Raw genomic sequence first — 8,016 nt, 5'->3', positions numbered from 1 at the left:
TGTCTTTTGTGAGTAAATAAATAAAATCTTAAAAAAAAAAAATTTAAAGCTTTGTAAAAATACCTATAAGGGCAAAGTGTGCTGTACAGTGTGAATTAAAAATCATAAGGAATTCTACTGAATTATAGAATAGTAGAATAAACAGTTTTCTCAGTGTACTTTAGGTATATCTTTCACAAATATAAAAGATATAAACTTTCAAAATAAGATATAAACTTTCAAAATAAGAAATTCCATAGTTAAAGTAGTAATTATGAGGGCATATTTAGGAAACATTAATGCACTGTGTCTTTGGTATAACTGTAAGAAGTGACACTTGGTCACAATAATGAAAAAGATCTTAATTCAATAATTTTGAAATAGTTGTATTTCTTATTACTCCTCTTATTCCTCTCTGGTAAGTCACAAACACCAAAATAAGCCTGACTTACAGATGCTCCTCAAATGACTCCTGCAATTTTTACTTCTCACAATCAACTAATGATGCAATAGAAGAACTTAAAAGCAGGCTGCTCTTTATTTTCTAGTGGAGGACCTTGGTCTCACTATCTGGTATTCCAAAGTTTTATACTTTTTCCAGCTTGTGTATAAGAAAATTGTATTTTAAACTACTCAATATCCTTACATTTTAAATTTGTTAATCAAAGTATACTCCAAGTATGCAAAAATAGAGGTTTTCAAATTTTATAAAACCAAAGATTTTCTATGTTAACACCAAAAGAAAGATGAAGTACAGAACTCTTATTTTATTTTTTTGGAAGTAGGCTTCATGCCCAGTGTAGAAGCCATGAAATAGAGAACTCTTAATAACGTATGCTGCAAAAGGGTATATATATGGCAAAATATATAAAGGCAAAAGCAAACTAGTTAAAAATGAATGGAACTGTTAATGCTATACAAATACAGAGGTGAAGGATGAGTGAACTCTGGAATGCTTAGTGGGCATTTAGTTAGTCTCCAGCTTTGTAGGTTATCAAGAATAGTTTTTCCTCCCTCCTCTGAAAGAAGCTACAGAGTGGTTCTAATATATCTCACTGTGAATATTCCAAATAACAAGAGAAAAGAACTAAACCCCAAATGAATAAAGAACATACAGTAATTTTAAATAAACATTCATCAGTGATAAGTATCCATTAATACAAATCTAACTAAGATTTCCTCTTGACAGAAAATTTTTGGCAGAGGTAACCGATAAAAAAGAGACAGACAAAACTTAAAATCAGAGATGTGGTCTAAATAGTGCACTTCAGGCCACAACCCTGGAATCCACTTATTACCAATCCCCTATCTCAGAGATCCGTAAAACCTGGATCAAGAAACAAGGTAACAAAAAAAAAAAAAGAAAGAAAGAAAAGAAAGAAAAGAGAAAAGAAAAAAGAAGAAAAAGAAAAAGAAAAAAAGAAAAAAAAAAGAAAAAGAAAAAGAAAAAGAAAAAGAAAAGAAAAGAAAAGAAAAGAAAAGAAAAGAAAAGAAAAGAAAAAGAAAAGAAAAGAAAAGGAAAGGAAAGGAAAGGAAAGGAAAGGAAAGAAAAGAAAAGAAAAGAAAAGAAAAGAAAAGAAACAAGGTAACAAAGAAGAGAATTTTGAATGATTAAGTCCAGGGATAAGCCTAGGCAAAACTTTCAAACAGTCATTTCAATGGATAACATCTATTGAGTCTCACTATGTGCCACAATGTGCCACTATTGGTCTAACTAAAATAGACCCTGAAGACTCAAATAAAATGTAATTCTTAGGAGACAGGTCCAAACAGATTATAATACAATCAGGTAAGTATAATGATGGATATACTATTCACTTCACTGATTATTTGAGGATTAAATGAGAAAACATGTAAAGCATGTACTACAAGTGCCTAATATAAATCAGGCAGTCAATAGTTTTGGTTCCTCTAATAGATCAAAAATAGTTTTGTAATTGTCTCCAGACTGCTACTGTGATGCTTTCTCTTGGCCATCCCTGGAAAGAATCCTAGTCCCACACATGTTCATCAGAGTATTTACAATGAAACACAGAAAACAATCTAAGTTAAGCTTTCATCAAGAAGAGAATGGTTAAGAAAATTATGGTCTACCTATTAATATGCAGCTATTAATAATTGATATAAATAAGAAACCTATGATGCTTCACATATATAGCAAAATGTGCATGAATAGCAGGAAACAAATCTAAGCACTATAATTATAATCAAGCCAAAACACATACATATAAGGCAAATATTTAAAAATTATAGGTGATGTTTCCCATTTCTATAGTTTCTAGACCTTTTACATTATTAAATACATTTAAAATATGTATTAAAAAATCAATGTAAAAAAATCAATGTTATGGGTTGTGCTCCCTCTAAGCATAATCATTCAGGTTTCATATAACTTAAATAGTCTTTTGAATTTTAAGAATCAAAGTGTATTAAAATTCCTCTATCACATAACAATTCCATCACATATATACACCAAAAAATATGTATACTAATATTTAGAGCTACATTCTTCCTTACATCAAAAAAAAAAAAACAAACACATAAATGCATAATGGGTGAATAATATTAAAATGATAAAACAGAATATAGTAGTGAAAATGAATGAATGGTACTTGAATCCATCAACATGAATGAATCTGAAAAAGTGTTGCATAAAAGAAGCAAATCATAGAGAATGTATAAATAAAGCATAATTTTCATTTTCATAAAGTTCAAACTCAAACAAAACTCAACATAAGATGAAAGATACCTATATAAGTTTTAAAACCAAATTTGTGGGGGATCCCTGGGTGGCTCAGCGGTTTGGCGCCTGCCTTTGGTCCAGGGCATGATCCCGGAGTCCTGGGATGGAGTCCCACATCGGGCTCCCTGCATGGAGCCTGCTTCTCCCTCTGCCTGTGTCTCTGCCTCTCTCTCTCTCTCCCTCTCTGTCTCTGCCTCTCTCTCTCTCTCTGTCTCTCATGAATAAATAAATAAAATCTTTAAAAGTAAATAACAAAATAAAAAAATAAAATAAAACTAAATTTGTCATTCATGTCTGCATTTATCTCTGTATAAAGACCTGCAAGGAAACTTACATTTTAAGCAAAAGAACTTTAAAATATCTTTCCAATTATAAAGAATAGAACTATTAATAGTCTAGATATTTTGGGAAATATTTCTGTTCTAATGTTGATATAACCATCTGTTTGTTAGGGTGAATTTGAAAAAAGTAAGAGAAACACATTCCAGTTTTTGGAGGATATGGGTATATGTGTTTTTGGGGTGAGGAGGGCTTGATATACTTTGATTCTCTGATTACAAGATAATAATAATGATTTGCCACATCCATCTGTCCTAAACAAAAGGGGTGAGGTGCACCTGGCAGAGGAACATGCAACTCTTGATCTCAGGATCAAAAGTTGGAGCCCCATGTTGGGTGTAGAGATTACTCAAAGAAAGAAATGAAATTTTAAAAAATATAAAACTTTGCCACAAATATCTGAAGGAACTGTATTTTGAAAAGTAAAATAATTTTCTGACAATGACCCATTTCAAATGGTTGTTAGAGTCAAAAGAATTTTAATTATTCTGCAAATAACAGCTGATATTATAATAACAAACTAATTAGCTAATTATTTATTAAGTACCAGGTCCTTTGGTAACTGCTTTTTGTGCATGATCTCATTTGGTCCTAACTACCCTGAAATTATAATACCCACTTTATTAATTAAGAAACTGAGACTTAGAAGTCACACAGGCAGTAGGTCGTAGAACCAAAATTTGATCTCAGATGTTCTTACTTCAGAGCTCTAAACTACTTCCTAAAAAAGGATAAATAACACAGGTAATATTTTAAAAACTACAATGGCTCTACTGAGAGATAATTCACATACAATTCACTTGTAAGTATACAACTGAATGATTTTCAGTATATTCACAGAATTGTGCAACCATTACCATAATCACTTTTAGAACATTTTCATCACTCCCCCCCAAAAATCCAAACCCATTAGCAGTCATTCTCATTTCCTCCCCCTGCCCTAACTCCCAGCTCTAGTCAATACTTCTCTCTATATATAGGTATGCCTATTCCATGACATTCATGTAAATGGAATAACATATGGTCTACTGTGACTAGTTTATTTCATGCAGCATATTTTCAAGGTTCATGCATGATATGGCATGTACTAGTACTTCATTCCTTTTTATTGCCAAACATACTCCATTGTACGGATATACTAAATCTTACTTATCCAATCATCAGTTGATGGAAATTTTGGGTTGTTTCCACTTTTGACTATTATAAATAATGCTATTATGACCATTTGTGTACAAGTTTTGTATGGATAGGTTTCATTTCTCTTAGGTACATACCTAAGAGTAGAATTGCTTGGTTGTAACCACGTTAAACCTTTTAAGGAACTCCCAGACTGTTTTCCCAAGTGGCTGCACCATTTTACATTCCTACCAGCAGTATGAGGATTCTAATTTCTCTGTATCTCCTTGCCAACCGTTCTTATTATCTGCTTTTTTGATTATATCCAGATATGAGTGTGAAGTACTATGTCATTGTGGTTTTTATTTGCATTTCTCTGATGGTTAATGATGCTGAGCATCTAAACATCGGTTCATGTATTCAATGACCATTTATATATTTTCTATGGAGAAATGTCTGTTCAGATCCTTTGCCCATTTTTTAATCAGGTTATTTGCCTTTTAACTGATGAGTTTATTTTTATTTTTTTAAAGATTTTATTTATTTATTTATTTATTTATTTATGAGAGAGACACAGGCAGAGGGAGAAGCAGGCTCCATGCAGGGAGGCCGATGTGGGACTTCAATCCCGGGTCTCCAGGATCACGCCCTGGGCTGAAGGAGGCGCTAAACTGCTGAGCCACTCGGGATGCCCCTGATAAGTTTTTTATATTTGAGATACAAATCTATTATCAGATACATAATTTGCAAAATTTTTCTCTCATTCTGTGAGTTGTCTTTTCACTTTTTCTTTTCTTTTTTTTTTTTTTTAAAGAGAGCACAGAGAGAGGTAATCTTAAACAGGCCCCTTGCTCAGATAGGGCATAACATGGGGCTCAATCTCACAACCCTGAGATCATGACCTGAGCCGAAAGAAAGAGTCAGATAGATGCTTAACCACTGAACTACCCAAATGCCACTGTCTTTTCACTTTCTTGATAGTGTTCTTTACAGAACAAAAGTTTGCTTTTTATTTTTTTTCTGTTGTTGCTTGTACTTTTGGTGTCATATCTAATGAGTTTTTGCCAAATCCAAAGTCAAGAAGTTCTATGCCCATGTTTTTCCTAAAAGTTTTCTAGTATTAACTCCTATATTCAGGTGGTGGATACATTTTGAGTTAATTTTTTTATTTGGTGTGAAGTAGAAGTCAAAACTTCATTCTTTTGTATATAAGTATCCAGTTGTCTCAGGACCATTTGTTTTAAAAACAGTTCTTTTAGGGCAGCCTGGGTGGCTCAGCGGTTTAGGGCTGCCTTCAGCCCAGGGCCTGATCCTGGAGACCGGGATCGAGTCCCATGTCAGGCTCCCTGCATGGAGCCTGCTTCTCCTCTGCCTGGGTCTCTGTCTGTCTGTCTGTCTGTCTCTCTGTCTCTCATGAATAAATAAATAAAATTTTTAAAAAATAAATAAAAATAAAAATAATTTCAAACTACGGGATGCCTGGGTGGTTCAGTGGTTTGGTGCCTGCCTTCAGCCCAGGGCGTGATTCTGGAGTCCCAGGATCAAGTCTCATATTGGGCTCCCTTCATGGAACCTACTTCTGCCTCTGCCTGTGTCTCTGCCTCTCTGTGTCTCTCATGAATAAATAAATAAAATGTTTAAAAAATAGTAATTTCAAACCAGAAACAAGGCTATTTAGTAAATAATCAAGAGTCATCCCCACAACCATCCACCCCCCCCCCCCGGACAAAAAACACATGAGGGAAGTTACATTCAGTTTCATTTCGTGCATACTTACCCTCATTACTCAGAACACCATTACTCAATCCTAATTAAAAACTAACCTTTAAAAACCCCATTACCTGTTATCAATATAATTCAGGATATAGAATAAAGTAAAAAAAAAAAAAAAGAATAAAGTAAAAATATAAAGTAAAAAGAAAAGGATTCAAAAATAAGGGGGGGAGGATGCTTAAGAGAGACATTTATAGCTTTAACGCTTTTATTAGAAAACAAAACAATTTATAAACAATAATCTAAGCTTCAACATAAACTAGAAAGAAAAGGGCAAATTAAACCCAAAGCAAGCATAAAGAAGGAAAAAATAAACGTAAGGGCAGTTTCAATCAAACTGAAATCAGAAAAATAGAGAAAACCTCTGAAACCAAAAGCTTGTTCTTTAAAAAGATCAATAAAACTGATAAACCATTAGCTGGATTGGTCAGCAAAACAAGAGAGGCACAAATTTCCCGTATCAGAAATGAAAGAGCACAGACTCTACAGATGTTAAATGAACAGTAAAGAAATATTCTGAACAATTTTATGCCAACAAAATTGTTACCTTGGATGAAATGGAGAGATTTCTTGAAAGACTAAACTAACAAAGCTTACCCAAGAAAAAAAAACATAACCTTAAGAGGATTCTATTAAAGAAATTAAATTCATAGCTAAAAACTGTTCCACAAAGAAAACTCCAAGCCCAGATGCCTTCACTAGTAGATTCTACCAGTTAAGAAATAATTGTATCAAAGTATTACAAAACCTACCAGAAAACGAAGAATAAACACTTGCTAACTCTATTTTATGAAGCCAACATTACCCTGATTAAACAGTCATTATAAGAAAAGTATATACCATTATACCCCATGAACACAGTTGCAAATCTCTCACCAAAATACTAGTGATTTGAATCCAGCATGCAAAGTCAGTTCCAAAAATCAATCAATGTAATTCACCCTCTACTAATAAACTCAAGAGAAAAACCATAAGATCATTTCAAAAGATCCTGGAAGAAAGCACCTGATCAAATTCAACATCCAAAAATCAATCAATGTAATTCACCTTACCAATAAATTAAGAAAAACCATAAGATCGTTTCAATAGATGCAGGAAAAGAGTACCTGATAAAATTTAACATCCATTCAAAATACAAACTTTCAGTATACTATCAATAGAATAACCTGATAAAGGGCATTTCTGAAAAAACTACAGGCTGAATGCTTTCCCCTGAAAATCAGGAATAAGGCAAGGATATCTGTTCTCACCGTATCTATTCAGCAATGAACTTACAGCCAGTGCAATAAAGCAAGAGAAAGAAATATAAGGCATACTGACTGAAAAGGAAGAAATAAGGCTGTCTTTTATTTGCAAAAGACATGATGACCTACCTATACAATCCCACAGAATCTGCTAAAAAGCTACTAGAATATGTGCATTTATTTTTTTTTAAGATTTTATTTTTTTATTCATGAGAGAGACAGAGAGAGAGAGGCAGAGACACAGGCAGAGGGAGAAGTGATGCAGAACTCAATCTCAGGACCCTGGGATCATGCCCTGGTGCTCAACCACTGAGCCACTCAGGCATCCCTAGAATATGTGCATTTAGCAAGATTATAGGATACAAGGTCAAAGCATAAAAACCTAGCTTATTTTCTATGCACTAGCAAAGAACAAAAAGAAATTGGAATTTTTTAAAAAAACATTTATTTATTTACTTGAGAGAGAGCAAGAGAGAACGGGGAAGGGCAGATAGAAAGAGAGGGAGAGAATCCTAAGCAGACTTGACACTGAGTGCAGAGCCCAACATCAGGGCTCTATCCTACAACCCTGAGCTGAGATCATGACCTGAGTCAAAACCAAGAGTCCAATACTTAACCAATTGTGCCACCCAGGTGCCCCCAGGAAATTGGAACTTTAAAAAACCATCTTTTAAAATAGCATTCCCATAAAAAAATAATAATAAAGTAGCATTCCCCAAACATGAAATATTTAGGTATGAATCTAACAAAGGATATGTAAGAATTGAATGCTGAAAATTACAAAATTTTGATGAGAAATTAAAGAAAACAAGTAAGTGGAGA

General features: G+C 33.5%; 1 protein-coding gene across 2 annotated transcripts in view; it reads right to left on the bottom strand.

Moving 5' to 3' along the window:
- VCPIP1 (valosin containing protein interacting protein 1) overlaps positions 1 to 8,016 on the bottom strand; it is a 30,998-nt gene that overhangs the window by 5,377 nt on the left and 17,605 nt on the right. The window lies entirely within an intron of this gene.

This window comes from Canis aureus, chromosome 28 (assembly GCF_053574225.1).
Source record: "Canis aureus isolate CA01 chromosome 28, VMU_Caureus_v.1.0, whole genome shotgun sequence".
In the NCBI taxonomy this organism is placed as follows: domain Eukaryota; kingdom Metazoa; phylum Chordata; class Mammalia; order Carnivora; family Canidae; genus Canis; species Canis aureus.
Note: the sequence above shows the minus strand (reverse complement) of the source record. Positions and strands in the feature narration are given on the sequence as shown.